Source organism: Rana temporaria, chromosome 1 (genome assembly GCF_905171775.1).
Source record: "Rana temporaria chromosome 1, aRanTem1.1, whole genome shotgun sequence".
Lineage (NCBI taxonomy): Eukaryota > Metazoa > Chordata > Amphibia > Anura > Ranidae > Rana > Rana temporaria.
Window position 1 is genome coordinate 102,343,466 of NC_053489.1, and position 17,017 is coordinate 102,360,482.

Genomic DNA, 17,017 nt, shown 5'->3' on the forward strand with positions numbered 1-17,017 from the left:
GGGGTTTCCCATACAGATTATAGGAGACAAGTCGGAGCCGACCCTGCAGACACGTTTCTTTAGATAAAGACATCAGGGGAGTTAATTACTACACTGAAGCAATCAGAATAATTAACATACTACTTCTCTAATCATTTAGCCTGATGATACAATACTCATCTTTTAAGGGTAAACACAGATCTTCTTTACACAACACAATAGATCAATTAACCTTTAGAATAGTGAGGGGACATTAGCACGTCAATGACCGGTCAGAGGAATGAATCACACATGAAATTCCTTTCTACCGCTAACCCATATGGCTAGCAGGGAGCAGTACACTGAGACATATAGGCAAATGTATCACAGCGCCTGATCCTCAAAACGAGATACGCCTTAAAATCCGTTTTTTCCGTCCTACCTAAAATAATTACACCGGCGCTTTTCTGTGCGCAAATTACACTAGAAACGCCGCTGTTTTGATAGGCAAAGATGCAAATGAGGGAGATAGGGCGATCCACAAAATGAAGTGTGTGCGCCGTAGATTACGCCCTGTGCGCTTCTGTTAGTTTCAATGTGTAAATTTACACATTATAAAAGGTGCCCTAATTTTACACATGCCGTGTAATGGTCAGCTAAAGCAACACCATTAAGGAAGAGGTGAGCACACACACTTGCTGGACTACAATCTGTATGCCAACATGCCAGGGGCATCCATGCGCATAGCTAGACTAGTGACCGAGGGTACCCCCTCTTCTGAGGGAACAGCAGTCAGGAGACGCCTCGCAGAATGCATCTTTGCACAGTAAACACACACATTAATTATGTCACAATGAGAATGCATAAATGCACACCACTGTGGTCCCTAGCACAGACATATCACATGCACATCTAATTGGATGAGATCCAAGTCCCCCCCCCATTGGCACTTGGGAGCAGTAACGCCACGCCACGGCTCCAATTCTGTTACTGTGCATTCATACACCATTCAGGAACCTGGGATCACTTCTCCCTGGTCCTGGGGATCCCTTCTCCACCAAAACTGAGGGTGACACCCTTATTTAATCAGGAATGCCACCCCCCCACATTCACACATCATTCACACACATAAACCAAATCATAAGTACAGTATACAAAACAAAATCATAAAAATATACAAAAAAATAAAAAAAATAAAAAATCAAAAGTACCCCTGCAAATTAATTTCGGCGGCGTTTGCTCCGTCTGGGCTGCCCACGGACACGGCCACGGCCAACTGGAGAATCTTCATGGGGGGGGTGTTAGCAGGGGAGGGAGTATCTTCATGGGGGGGTGAGTGAGCAGGGAAAGGAGGAGCCTCCCCTGGTGTCTGTCCTCCTGCTGGCCTGCCCTCCAAGGCCACTGCTATCCTTGTGAGACAGACAGTGACGGCAGCCGTATTGGCCTGGCCAGCCCGGGTATTGGCCTGGCCAGCCCGGGTATTGTCCTGGACAGCCCGGGTATTGTCCTGCACAGCCTGGGTCAGGGCAGTCACCTCCTGGGCCACGCCTGTTGTGGCGGTCTGCAGCTCACACAAACATGTGATGACCGCCAATGAGTTGGTGGCCACATCACCGAGTCACTCCTTCATTACACCCAGGCTGTGCTCCATCTGGGTCAGAGTGACTTTTATCTGACCCAGAGTGCGGGTGTGCCGGGCATTGTCCTTCTGCAGACTGGCCGGCAGACGCTCGGCCACCCCCCTGGTCTCCTGGGTCGCCATCCTGCCTGCCCCTGAGGCTTGTGGCCTGGGAGGAGGGGGGAGAGTGACCCTTGTGGGTTGCGGCCTGTTGGGGGAGGAGTGGGAGGGGCTACCCCTGATGGTGGCCTGACTGCTGCCATCCTCTGGGGTAGGCTCTGGGGTAGCCTCAGGGGTAGCCTCAAGTGTAGCCTCAAGGGTATCCTCAAAGGTCATCATATCAGAGGCCAAAAGGACTTCCCGGCCAATTTGAAGATCTTCTTCCTCCACCCCCTCATCCTCCTCCCCCTCATCCTCCTCCCCCTCAACCACCTCATGAAGGGAGGTTTGGCCACTCCCCTCCCCTGGGGACTCCTCAGCAGCCTCTTGTCCTTGGGGTGGTGCAGCAGCCTGGCCTGATGGGCCAGCAACCTCCTGGCCTGATGGGCCTGCAATCTCCTGGTCATCTGTGGAGGACACAAAACAATCACAGGTTTGAGGATCCACACACTTGGCACATCTTCCCTTCCCCCACCCACACATGCTAATCACCAGATAGAAAAACCAAAAACTTACCTGGCCCCACAGGAACACCTGTCTGATATCCACGCAGGCCCACCACCTGCTCTGGCTGGAAACACCGGGCCACTGCCCATTCCTCCTCACTCAGACGGATGGGGCAGGGTCCCCCTCCTCCAGTGCCCCTGGCATGGGCATTGATCTTAGCCACCTTGTTCCGGACCACGCTCTTTAGATCGTTTATCTATTTTTGGATGCCAGCGGGGGTCCTCGTCTCCCCCCCCGCCGCATTGATCTGATCCGTTATCTTTTTTAGAATCGCCTTCATTTGGGCCGGGGAGGTGTTCCGGCTCTCAGGCCCATGTAAATAGCGCCCATATAGGACGATGGACCTAGCAAGGATTTGCTTCTCAACCTGATTAAAATTGAGCTTTCTGCGCTTGGGTGCCATCACAGACACCACTCAGCAACAAGAAACTCACAGGACAAATAAACAAAAATACACACACAACAAACAAACAAAAACACTCACAGAAGAAACACACAAAAAGCAAAACACACAAGCAGACAGCTACTACAAATTCAAAAACAAACACGCAAAAAAACAAACACAAAATACAATCAGAAAAAAACAAACACAATATACAATCAGAAAAAAAAAAATACACTCAGAAAAAAACAAACAGAAAATACACTTAGCAGAAACAAACACCAACTACTATCTAATACTCCTCCAAAACTTCTCTATCACACACAACTCACCAACAAACACCGACAAACATTCAGAGCAGAAGCAACTTGCTCTAGGAAGGGTAACACAGGGAAATACTTTTGCAAGGGAAGTGTGTTTGACTGGGGCTATTTATACACAGGGCGATCCTCAAACTAAGTACGCTTGGCCTTTTACCTATCTCACTGATTGCGCCGAGCAAAATTCTGCACATGCCCAGTGAGAAGCAGATTTGTGCGCGCATGCGCAGTACGGCCGGCCCTTCATTTGCATGGGGTCACGGCTCATTACAATGAAGCACACCCACTTCCTTCCCACTTGCAATAACCCCGCCTTACGCCTCAGAATTTAAGTTACGCAAGCGCAATTTTGTGCGCAAATGCGCTGTGGATACGGCAATTACGACACCAACTTAGGGCGCCGTAACTTAAATGACATAAGTTTTGAGTAACTTAATTTGCGGCGCTGGCTGTGGATCATCATCTGGCCCTAAGAACTTAGGGGTTTGGTTCCACTCGGAACTCACATTTATACCACATGTCTTAAATATCGTGAAAAATGCAAGCTACTATCTATATTTCCTTCGGAAGCCGAAGAATCTGTTTACCGAAGTGAATCGGAAAAAACTTGTACAAGCATTCATACTTTCTAGGTTGGATTACTCAAATGTTTTCTTATTAAATCTCCCAAAGAAATGGATTGCTAAGTTGCAGTTAGTTAAAAACCATGCCGCTCGCCTGATCAAAGAACTAAATCACAGAGAACACGTTACAAGCTCCCTTCGCAAGCATCACTGGCTACCCATTGCCAAAAGGGATGAATTCAAGGCCCTCTGCCTTGTTTTTAAGGCATATTGGAGTCAAGGTCCAATCTATTTATCCAGTATAGTTTCCCACTATACCCCAACAAGATCTTTACATTCGGCGAATCAAAACCACCTTATGCCTAAACCATAATTTTCGCAAGGTACTGAAGACTCACTTACTTTCCAATGTATATGGATAAGGGACGTGTGCTATCTACTACTAACCAGCTGATCAGTCCGCCCTGACTTGTTGCTGCTTATTGAAATGTGGACTGTTATTCTGCTTCTTCAACTTTTTAATTTTTTTCCCCTCTGTTTAGCTGATCCTCCTTATGCTATCTCAGCTGTTATTTATTACTAATCTATCCTGTATGTGATATCTACTATGCTTATTTTTAAATGTCAGTATATGTATTTGGTCTGTCTAGTGCTTAGGCGCAGTTCATGAACTGTATTTGGCGCTTTACAAATAATAAAATAAAATCAAAATTTGTTGGCGGCAAATCCGACAACAATTATCCGATGGAGCATACAAACGGTCGGATTTTCCGAAAACAGCCTACCATCACACGATTCCCATAGGAAAATCAGATTGTGTGTATGGCCCTTTAGGCTATGGCCAAGGGAACTCTGAAAAGCTGTTTAAAGGTTTGATCATGCCCTAGGTTACCATCTTTTTCAACTTAACTGCTTGCCACCGACCACAATACTTTTATTGCGAGCGGGTGGCAGCTACAGGCTCAGGGATGTAATGGTATGTTGCTGAGCACTGGTGCGCCCCCTGGGGCATGCAGTGGTGCAATTCTGTGACTGCTATCCACCTGATAATGGCGCTTGCTACCCTGCCGATGTGCATGGCTGGGGTTTCATAGCGATCGCATATTTACAATGTAATCAAAACCGTCACGAATGACTTCCATTTATGACTGTTTTGCTTACTGTTGTGCTGCTGTTACATAGTCCGTGAGGTTGAAAAAAGTCCATCAAGTTCAACTTATGTGTATGCTTTTATGTCAGTACATTGTATATCCCTGTATGTTGTGGTCGTTCAGGTGCTTACCTAATAGTTTTTTACAATTATCTATGCTCCCCGCTGAAACCACTGCTTGTTGAATAGAGTTCCACATTCTTATCGCTATTACAGTAAAGAACCCTCTACGCAGTTTAAGGTTAAACTACTCCTCTTCTAATTTTAGTGAATGGCCCGTGTCCTTTTAATTTCCCCTTTGCGGAAAAGTTTTATTCCTATTGTGGGGTCACCAGTACAGTATTTGTACATTGAAATCATATCCCCTCTCAAGCGTCTCACCTCCAGAGAGAATAAGTTCAATGCTCGTAATCTTTCCTCATAGCTGAAAGGCGGTTAGAGTTCCCCATAGATATCAATGCATTGATAGGCTATAGTTCCCCTATACTAATAATGCATTATAAGGCGGTTAGAGTTCCCCCTTAGTGATTAATGCGTGTATGATTATGTATCCTTGAGCTTCTAGGAAAAGTTAGGAACATTGCCATTGTTATTGTGTACTAGGAAAAGAATGATAAACATTAGATAAGCTGCAGTAGGAACCAAGATCAATACAGACTGTTATATTTTACACACAATGTATAATTGTGATGAATATTACTTGTACAACCTAATAAGTTAGATATGATTGGCTGGGACAAGGGCGTTCCCTTCTTGTATGATTTGATTATGAACAAGTACGCATTAGAAAATAAAGCTAGTGTGGACATACCATGTGTGTGTGTGGATGTTTTCACTACCAATGCATTGGGAACTTTTCATACATCCAGATTGTCCTTAAAACCCGGGTCTAGTTGAACCAGCAACCTTACAATAGCCATACCCCAGATGTTTTGGAACTATATCTCCCATGATATTCATGCACTCTTCAGTGTAGTTGAGCTTCATGAGAAATGTAATTCCAAAACATCTGGGGTGCCAAGGTTTGCCAGCACTGCACTAGGGAGATACTTAAGGGCTAAGAAAATGGAGTTGCTGATTACCGTAGTCAACATTTACATTTAATTACAATATATTAAAAATGTTCTTATTATGTTTTTTTTTTATCAAAATACAAACTAAAAGTGAGTCCCAAGAGTTGAAAATGGGTTAAAACAGATTAAAAACTAGAATATCATGAGGAAACTCAAAAGAAAAAACAGATGGGGGGAGGGGGAGAGAATGAAAGGAGTCTGAATGGAGTGAATGTGTCGGTTTATGTTAGAACTTTATACCATCTGCCACATATCCCTGTGACTATATCAGAAGTGGAATGCACTTAGTACATTGAGCTGCGTTTCAATTTGCAACATTGCAGAAAAAAAGTTATAGTACCAATACATCCGCTTCTATCTCAGTAGTGTGTGGAACATATTTCATTTTACCTTGTGCATGTGAATATCTTGTGGATTACAAAGTTGTTTGAAAACATAATTTTTTTGGTTAAGTTTCATTAAAGCGGGGGTTCACCCTTAGAGGGCACTTTTCCCCCTTAGATTCCTGCTCGTTTTTACTAGGGGAATCGGCTATTTATTTTAAAATATGTGCAGTACTTACCCGTTTACGAGATGCATCCTCTCCGTCGCTTCCGGGTATGGGCTTCGGGAATGGGCGTTCCTTCTTGATTGACAGGCTTCCGAGAGGCTTCCGACGGTCGCATCCATCGCGTCACGATTTTCCGAAAGAAGCCGACGTTCGGCTTCTTTCGGCTACGAGTGACGCGATGGATGCGACCGTCGGAAGCCTCTCGGAAGGCTGTCAATCAAGAAGGAACGCCCGCTCCCGAAGACCCATACCCGGAAGCGACGGAAGAAGATGCAGCTCGAAAACGGGTAAGTACTGCTCATATTTTAATACAAATAGCCGATTCCCCTAGACCGAACGAGCAGGAAGCTAAGGGGAGAAAAAATGTTTTTTTACAAATGGGTGAACTCCCGCTTTAAATACCTACACATGTACACAGCAGGCTCATTGGATGCTAGAAGTGTATAAAGCTGTTTGATATTAATGTACAGTTCAGCACCTCGTGAATCGCAGATCAGTGCCAGCATGTTGTGGATTACAAATCAATGTCTTTGCATAGGCACAGCTGGTGTATCTAATGTCAGCTTGCATAAAGCAACAAGTACTGTGTTATATAAATTCCTACTACAATTTGACAATTCAAGACATCATAATTTATACATAGAGGTTTCTGTATATGGATATGTCATTTTGAATGCATTCTTAATTTCTATTGATGCCATACTAGAGGTCCACGTTAAGCATTAAGGGCCAGATTCACAGAGCAAGTACGCTAGCGTATCTACTGATACACCGGTGTACTTTCAAATTTTCCGCGTCGTATCTTTAGTTTGAATCCTCAAACCAAGATACGACGGCTTCTGGCTTCGATCCGACAGGCGTACGGCTTCGTACGCCTTCGGATCGTAGGTGCAATACTTTGGCGCCCGTTGGGTGGAGTTTGCGTCATTTTCCGCGTTGGGTATGCTAATTAGCTTTTTCCGTCGATCCACGAAGGTACGCACGGCCGTCGCATTCTCTTACGTCATCGCTAGTCGGCTTTTCCCGGCGTATAGTTAAAGCTGCTATTTTGTGGCGTATAGATAGACTTGCCATGTCTTTTTTTTTTTTTTTGCGTAAGTCGTCCGTGAATAGGAAAGGACGTAACTTACGCCGTAACTTGCTGAGGATTTGAAATTCCGCCAGGTAAGATACGGCGGCGTAGCGTATCACTGATACGCGGCGCAAGTGAAAATGTCTGTGAATCTGGCCCTTTGTTCGTAAGCTGTTTTTATTGCACTACTTATTTGATATCTGTCCATCTGACTTCCTGTTTCATTTCATTTTTTTATGAGAACATATGTTGTGAATATAATAAAGGAATGGTGTTATACTGGATTACATTCCCTTTGTGGTTATATATCCTCGCCATTCTATCCAAAACTGAAACATTTTTTTTTTTTGCTTTTAGCTATACTTTAAGCATATTCTACTACAAAAAGTCCCTCTCCCCCTGCAGAATGTGCCCCTCGCTCCTGCGGTGAGAAAATGTAATGTCTTCATAGGGTTCATAAAAGTCTGACCGGCCTTGCAGGGGAAGGGACCCAGAGGGCCACTTGGTACTGATAGAACTGCATCTTCAAAGAGCCCTCCATCATCTTGTGAGTAAAGGCATCATGGTAATTGCATGCAGTGCTACACCTATTCAGACAGTTCTGACATAATTATCTGTACTGCTAAAGGGTATTGAGGTTACCAGTAACTAACTAACTGGGGTGTCTCCTTAACCTCTTAGTTGGGGGACAGGGACACTGTGTATGCAAGATGTCCATAAGAGTTTCATGTAAATAGGACAAACTAGTGGGGAAAAATTTACCGGTATATATATATTTTTTACAAAAGTCAGTATATTGCTGTATTTTCACAATCCTTTACTATGTTCCTGAATATCAGCTCTAACCACAAGATCAGCAAAACCTTGCTTTCAATTTTAGCATTGTCACTGATTAATATGTAAAACTATCACTCCACTTGGTTCCATTGCTAAGAGGGTACCTTGAATTACCTGAATACATGACTTTCTTCTCGCAAGCATACAGGTTTAAAGTGGATGTAAAACCGAAATGTTATTTATTTTTTGCTGTCACAATGTAGAGTAAAAGATTTCCTATCATCTGTGCCCAGTCTTGCCACACATAGTTAATCCAGCTCTGAGCAATCCTCTTTTATTGTTCAGTAAAATAAAACGGACTAACAGAGAAAAACCTTGGTCTGTTCCACCCCCTTGCTTTAAATGACAGGTTAGTTACATATCTAATGCACTAGCTTGGAGACATTTTTTAATTCCCACCCCCACTCCTTTTCTGAAGTCATGTGGTTACTTTTCTGGATTTTGACTTGATGTTACTGATCATAGCAGAATTTAGTGTAAGAAATACATAGGACAAAATGCATGTTGACAGGGGGAGTGTAGAGGAGGGCGGGGCAGTCTACTGACATCATGACTCCACCCACTGATCTCCAGACAACAGACCCACCCCAGAATCTGCAGTTTTTCAGTTCTTATAACAGACAGAGGGGAGACATTTGACAAGTGAGGATACATGCAGGAGGCATCTATATCCTTATAGATCAGCACTATGGCAGTAGTTTAGAAAGGATGAGAGTGAGTTTACATCCACTTTAACTGCTTGCTGACCAGCCGCCACAGTTATACGGCGGCAGGTCGGCTCTGCTGGGCGACATCACGTAGATCTACGTCATCTCGCCATTCAGCGAATAAGGGCGCGCAACGCGCATGCCCGGCGGGCACCCGCGATCGCTCGTTACAGAGCGAGAACCGGGAGCTGTGTGTTAACACACTGCTCCCGGTCCTGTCAGGGGGAGAAATGCCTGATCGTCTGTTTATACAATGTATGAACAGCAATCAATCATTTCCCCAAGTCAGTCCACACCCCCTTCAGTTAGAACACACCCAGGGAACATACTTAACCCCTTCATTGCCCCCTAGTGTTACCCCCTTCCCTGCCAGTGTCATTTTTATAGTAATCAATGCATTTTTATAGCACTGATCGCTATAAAAATGCCAATGGTCCCAAAAATGTGTCAAAAGTGTCGGAAGTGTCCGCCATAATGTCGCAGTACCGATAAAAATCGCTGATTGCCGCCATTACCAGTAAAAAAAAATATTAATAAAAATGCCATAAAACTATCCCCTATTTTGTAAACGCTATAACTTTTGCGCAAACCAATCAATAAATGCTTATTGCGGGTTTTTTTACGAAAAATATGTTGAAGAATACGTAATCGGCCTAAACTGAGGAAATTTGTTTTTATATATTTTTGGAGGATATTTATTATAGCAAAAAGTAAAAAATATAATTTTTTTTCAAAATTTTGCTCTATTTTTGTTTATAGCGCAAAAACGAAAAACCGCAGAGGTGATCAAATACCACCAAAAGAAAGCTCTATTTGTGGGAAAAAAGGACTCCAATTTTGTTTGGGAGCCACGTCGCACGGCCGCGCAATTGTCAGTTAAAGCGACGCAGTGCCGAATCGCAAAAAGTGGCCCGGTCATTGACCAGCAATATGGTCCGGGGCTTAAGTGGTTAAGGGTTGAGTGATAGACATATTGCATGTTAGTATTAGCTTTGGCAAGTGTGTACAGTTTCAAGCACAGAGCAACTGAACTTGCATAGTTAACAAAGTCCTATCTTGTAAACACTTTAGTAAGGCACTACCACTTTCATCACAATTTTTGCAAAATACAATACAAAATATGGTATTGGAGGCAGCTCTATAATTATTCAGTGAATCTGTTTTATGTGACACCAGCATTTTTTCATTCAAATTTTCATTGAAGATTTCCTGTTGGTGCGGTATGTCTACAGTATGTGAACACTTTTGTTGGTTGTGTATTTTTGCAGCAAATATATTTAGCACCAGATTTGTTACTATGTATCACTTACCTCTGCAGCAACAACTTGAGATAGGTTATTATTATTATTAAGGTACTTATATAGCGCCATCAATTTACTCAGCGCTTTACATATACATTGTACATTCACATCAGTCCCTACCCTCGAGGAGCTTACAATCTAAGGTCCCTAACTCACATTCATATACTAGGGCCAATTTTAGGCAGGTTCTCTGTTTTGTCACGACTGTGCTTGGACCCCACTGACACAACTGTGCAACTTGAACATTAGTATGTTACCATTCCATAAAAATTAATAATAAGATGTATTGACTGCTTGCCGACCATTGCACAACTATTTCCGTCGGCACAATGGTCAAGGCTGCGCATATGGACGTACCCGTACATCCCCTTTAAGACGTGGCATTGCAGGCGCGCACCCACCACAAGCTCCGCGAGTGTGACCGCTGGTGCCGCGAAGCCCACCCCCCCACAGTTAGAATCACTCCCTAGGACAGGCTTAACCCCTTCCTCGTCCCCTACTGGTTAACCCCTTCCCTTTCAGTGTCATTTACACAGTAATCAGTGCATTTTTATAGCACTGATCGCTGTATAAATGATAATGGTCCCAAAATAGCATCAAAAGTGTCCGATGTGTCCGCCATAATGTCGCAGTCATGATAAAAATCGCTGATCGCTGCCATTACTAATTAAAAAAATAACAATAAAAATGGCATAAAACTATCCCCTATTTTGTAGACGCAACAACTTTTGCACAAACCAATCAATATATGCTTATTGTGATTTTTTTTACCAAAAATATGTAGAAGAATACGTATCGGCCTAAACTGAGAAAAAAATTGTTTTTTTTTTTCAAAATTGTTGCACTTTTTTTTTTTTGTGCAAAAAATAAAAACCGCAGAGGTGATCAAATACCACCAAAAGAAAGCTCTATTTGTGTGAAAAAAAGGACGTACATTTTGTTTGGTAGACACGTCGCACGACCGTGCAATTGTCAGTTAAAGCAACTCAGTGCCAAATTGCAAAAAATGGCCCGGTCATTGTGCAGCCAAATCCTCCGGGGCTGAAGTGGTTAAGGCAAGTTAGACAAATATGAATCAGTAAACAGGCAATTGACCACATTTAATGACACTGTTCTGGTTAAGGTGAACACTGGCTTGTAATTAGCTACATTGCGACAAGGCTAACCAAATTTTAACTGGTCTAAAACTGGTCTTAACTGGTGAAAAATATAACAGGATTAACAAACCCCTCAAGTGCCCTCTGCACATACATCACTTTATTGGGTGGGTGTAGGTTTTCCCTGACAAGTGGTACCTTTGGAATTGGCTACAAAGTACCTTGTGCCTAATTATCAGTCAGTACTACTGTTGGGGCCCTTCTGTAGGGTGGTGCATGTGAAACTATACTTTTAAGAATGTACATAGTGGATGACAGATGGGCTGCTAAGTAAGGAGCAGTCTATACTGGCATTAAAAGGGGTTGTAAATGGTCAGCTATTTAAAAAAAATAACAAACATATCATACTTACCTCCACTGTGCAGTTTGTTTTGCACAGAGTGGCCCCGATCCTCCTGTTCTGGGGTCCCATGGCGTCTCTTGCGCCACATCCCCACAAGAGGTAACCCCCTCTGGGAAGCTCTCTCCCGAGGGGGTTAACTTCCATGCCATACAATCGGCGTCCATAGCCACCAATTGTATGACTCGCCCCCGCCCCCGCAAGCCAATGGCTGTGCTGCTATCAATCTATCCAATGAAGACCTGGGGGAAAGCAATGTGGGATCGCGCCCACAGAGATTCGGGCTCAGGTAAATAAAACGGGGGCTCGGGGGGCCGGAGAGTGCAAGGTGTTTTTTTACCTTAATGCATAGGATGCATTAAGGTGAAAAAAACACGAAGCTTTACAACCACTATAACGGTGGGCAATGAGGGGTTAAGCACGGTTGTTCTGCTCACCAATCATGGAACACAGAGTATCTTGAGCAGTCTGTTTGGTGGTCTTCTGCCCTCAAGAATCTGATCTCCAGAAGCTCATTTTACATACAAAGCCACAGCACAGGGGCACAGGGCAGCGCAGCCACTCTCTGATCCTCAGTACAACCTACACCTCCACATGGCTGGCGGCACAATTGGCGGGGTGGAAAGAGAGTGGCATCAGAACACACAGCCAGCGGGGCAGCATCCGGCTACACATGAAATAGAGTAAAAAGCTAAATGTAAAAGAGAACATTATGAATGTCAAAGTAGTTTTCGTATCATAAATTTGAGCATGATAGGTAAGGATTGGCATTAGGTTGAAAGTTAAGGCCTACAACAAGAAAATGTAGTTGTGAAAGTAATATTTTTGTTGTAAATGTATTTCTTGGGGTTAGGGTAAGATAAAGGTTTTAAAGATTTTTTTTTAGGTGGTGATTTTAACTACAAATTAGTTGCAAAACAACTCCATCAGTTTTAAGAAGATTGTAAATGTATATTGTGATGATCACCTGGCACCCAGGTGCTTCTGCCAAAATACAGCTTTCTCCACTCTGGGTCCAGGAACCAGGAATTATAGCTGTGCATTGCGCCCAACTAGACAACACTAGCTTAGGTGCAAACTGGAACTGAACCTTTATTGTAAATGCAAACAGAATATATACCACACAAAATCAGGTAAGAATTTGATCACATTATCCTACAATCAAAACTGTAAACAGTAATATCAGTACATCTAATGAGCAATTAACATAAACATAAACCTAAACTGTAAGCTAATCAACAGTTAGTACCTAACAGCTAACAGTGATTTAATCAAACAGTAGTCTAATTACTATAAGCACAAACACATAAACATTTCACAATGGTTTGGTAATGACGTGAAGTGGACACAAAACTAGCAGACAGACAGAAACATTAGGTGACTTTATTAATAATGGGGATTCACGCCTAAGAAACAGACAATGGGGAATTATACAATGTGAGACAGACACCTTAATAAACAGATTACACATAACAGCAGGGGACACCAGCATTGGGTTATTTTGAGCTGATTATGTTATAAATCTATTCTGAGTCTGGGGGGTCATTGCTGGTTTGGGCACAGAGGCCCAAAATTTGTATCCAAGTCCTAGGTTCCCAGAGTCTGTGTGTTTTTGAGGAGACATGGACCTGAATCTGAAGCAAAACCACTCCAAAGGTCCCCCAGGGACACACCTCCCAAAGAATAGAGCCCCCTCAAAAGCCAGTGCCCAAGGTCAGTAGGCAAGATGCTACCCTGAAGTCCCCACCAAAAGTCCTTGTCCTGGGCTTTATCCTGGGCTATACCCAAACACACATTTTTTCACACAAATAGAGCTTTATTTTGGTGATATTTGATCACCTCTGCGGTTTAAATTTTTTGCGCTATAAACAAAAAAAGCAATATTTTTCACTTTTTGCTATAATAAATATCCCCTAAAAATATATAAAAAAACAAATTTCTTCCTTACTTTAGGCCGATATATATTCTACTACATGTGTGTGGTAAAAAATCACAATAAGCGTACATGGATTGGTTTGCACAAAAGTTATACAACAGGGAAGGAGCGATCAAGGGGTTATCTGTGTTCCCTCAGTGTGTTCTAACTGTAGGGGGGATAGGCTACCAATGACAGGGAGCAGTGGATCCCTGTCATGTCACTAGGCTGAATAGGGAAATGCCTTGTTTGCATAGGCAGTTTCCTGTTCTGCCTCTCCTTGCCACGATCACGGACCACCGGCAGACATCGAGTCCACGGGACCCACAGGCATGCTCCTGTGGCGGGCACACACATGCTGCTGGGTGCATGCACGTGCACGCTATGCGGCTATGATGGAGGAATGCGGCTAAACGCCCGTTTGCCCACCCGTTCCATTGTGCTGACATTGCATTGCGTTGGTCGGGAAGCGGTTAAATAACAACACAAACATGTCATACTTTGCTGCTCTGTGCAATGGTTTTTCAAAGGCAGCCCCGACCCTCCTCTTCTCCTGGCCGTGATTGTGCCTACGAGGAGGGAGAGCCTCAGCTCTTGTGCACGGAGCTGGATAGAGATCGAGCTTGGCTAAGAATAAAGGAGGATGGGGAAGATGTATTGAGAAGGCTTTTTACAGCAATACAAAGAATGCATTAAGGTAAAAAACCTGCAGCCTTTATAACCACTTTAACTTCAGCATACCAGTAGGCAGAGCTATCATTGGATAACAGCTGGCAACAGGTTACTAGAACTACAGGGAGCCTTGTGTGTCTTCTGAGTAGACCCTACACACTTCACAGCATTTCAAACATTAGTTTGATAATGTAGCAACAATGTGGTCGATGGTGCTATAAACCAGCTATGTTCTAGGGCTGTCTACAGAGAGCAGTAACCAATTCTCCCTTATAATGTCTATAATATTATGAAGTGAGAGATGGCAGATGTCTACGTTTCTTGTTTCCAGGCTTTTTAACATAACATCTTACTGACTGTAAAAAGGACACTTCAGAAGATGAAAAATCCTAATAACTATCTTCCACCTACATCCCTGCAGTATATCAACACGTTATATGATTCATAACTCCCAGCATTAGACTCACTATCTTAGTAATTATAGTAATGAGACTGCAAGGTTCAATGCACTATGTTTTAGATGCATTATACATAAGAGATTCAATGTAGTCCTCATACTTTTTACAGATGGACTTGTTTATGGATAAAGAGTGTTATCTTCAACCTCATAAAAACTCGAACATACTGTGTAATCTTTAGCTCTTGATCCATATATGCAGGAGCCAGCGAGCTTTACAGTTGTTTTTATGGCAACATGAGAAAGATACAGTCTCTACCTTGATTATATTTGCTTCTGTTCCTGTTCTTTAATTAGTTTGTTGGTTAATAAAATAAAGGGGTTGTAAAGTTAAAAAATGTTTTCCTAAATAGCTTCCTTTACCTTAGTGCAGTCCTCCTTCACTTACCCCATGCTTCGATTTTGCTTTTAAATGTCCTTATTTCTTCTGAGAAATCCTCACTTACTGTTCTTCGAAGGATGAGGTAAGTGAAGGAGGACTGCACTAAGGTAAAGGAAGCTATATAGGAATTATGTTTTTACCTTTACAACCCCTTTAAAGCATTACTAAAGGATTATTTTTTTAAATAACAAACATGTCATACTTACCTCCACTGTGCAGTTTGTTTTGCACAGAGTGGCCCTCCATGTCTTCTGGGGTCCCTCGGCGGCTGTCTCTGGTCCTCCCCGCAATTACTCACCAGAGTAATGCGAGAGCTTGCATGGTGGTCAGTAATTGCGGGCGCGCTCCCGTGATACAGCGAGGGGCCATAGCCGCTCACTGTATCACTCGGCCCCGCCCCTCTGTGCCAATGGCAGCCAATGACTGCGCTGCTCTCAATCCATCTGCTCTAGCCAATCAGTGGCCAGGCTGAGCGACGAAGAGGTTCGCGAGACTGCGCGCTGGACTTTCGAGGGGTCAGGTAGGTATAAGGGGGGCTCGGGGGGGGGGGGGGGCGGCAGTATCAGATGTTTTTTCACCTTAATGCATAGATTGCATTAAGGTGAAAACACATTTTCCTTTACAACTCCTTTAAGTCTTACATAAGGGATTGTGATTATTTATTTGCAAATGGGTGACACTTTTACCCCAAATAACATAGTTGGTTTACTTTCTATAAGCTGTCAATTAATCTCTGCAAGAGAACAGTGGAGGAATATATAAAGTCATCCACAACATTGACAGGGGTGTTGCTAGGACCACAAGGGGCACCTTGGGTCACAAATGAGGAGCTAAGGATTAGCCCACACTGTTGGTAAAACTACACTCTAGAAAGTCAAAACTTTATTTACCTCTAAGCTAGAGTCCACTCTAAAACAATTCCTCATTTTCCAGGACCATGTCCTTGGAAATAATGTGCTTGATGCAAAATGTGTTTAAACAGTTTCCAATTACTTCCCACCAATATCATGAATTACTTGCCACAGTACATACCCTAAGGGATAATCACTCACCAGATGGCAATGACCACGTATTTCTTAGTTGGTCAAAATTTGTGTTTAAGCTGGATTCACTCTCTTTACACCTTTTTCCTCCTCCAATGTGCAGGCTCTCTTCAGCAGTTACTTAGGAAAAAATAAGAGAGAAGAGGCTTGCATAGTTCGCAAAAGTTATAGCGTTTACAAAATAAGGGATCGTTTTATGGCATTTTTATTAATATTTTTTTTTACTAGTAATGGTGGCGATCAGCGATTTTTTTCGTGACTGCGACATTATGGCGGACACATCGGACACTTTTGACACATTTTTGGGACCATTGTCATTTTCACAGTTTACACACACCTCTCCCCATTCTTCAGCTCCTGTGACCAATTGCGGCGATCGGGTCCGCAGGTGCCGCGGGCGCAGTCACGGAGTTTCGGACCGGGTCGCATGACGGCGCTGCGACCCACAGCTAGGATCTTAAAGGCGACGTACCTGTACGTGCCTGTGCCCAGCCGTGCCATTCTGCCGACGTATATCGGCATTAGGCGGTACTTAAGTGGTTGATAGCACCCCATCATTGGTATCAGTGGTAATAATAGTGCCCCATCATTGGTTGCTGACTATGGGGGGGAATAATGCCCCAAGGGCCAGGTAAAAGCAAGCAAAGGGCCGCAGTTTGGAGACCACTGGGCTAGAGCATAAAGTGAAACTATGAACAAAATAAAAAAAGTTACATATATAAAGTCTGTCACTTTGATTAACACAACAGTTTTTGAGTCCTGGGTTTAACATAGTTGTATAATCTTTTGATCCTGCCACTAAATCTGTTATTATTTCACTTCCTTTAAAAAAAAAAAATGTTTGCAGTGAAATC